Raw genomic sequence first — 361 nt, 5'->3', positions numbered from 1 at the left:
AAAAAAAAAAAAAAAAAAAAAAAAAAAAAAAAAAAAAAAAAAAAAAAAAAAAAAAAAAAAAAAAAAGATTTTTTTTTATGCTGGTAGGCGGTGCTCTACTTTATATAAGCCATCAATTCACCAACTATTATATACTTTTTTATTTTTTATTTTTTATTGTTATATTTAATCATTTACTATTTATTATTTTATTTTATTTTTTTAATTATTTATTATTATATTTAACTGTTTATTGTTTATTACTATATTTATCAATGTACAAACACAGCTGAGGTACTACATACAGCTGAAATATATATATATATATATATATATATATATATATAATATATAAATACATCTATATATATAATGTATATAA

This window comes from Eimeria mitis, genomic scaffold, assembly GCF_000499745.2.
Source record: "Eimeria mitis Houghton genomic scaffold, Emh_scaff4380, whole genome shotgun sequence".
Taxonomy (NCBI): Eukaryota; Apicomplexa; class Conoidasida; order Eucoccidiorida; family Eimeriidae; genus Eimeria; species Eimeria mitis.
The sequence above is the reverse complement of the archived record's forward strand: the minus strand, read 5'-3'. Positions refer to the sequence as shown.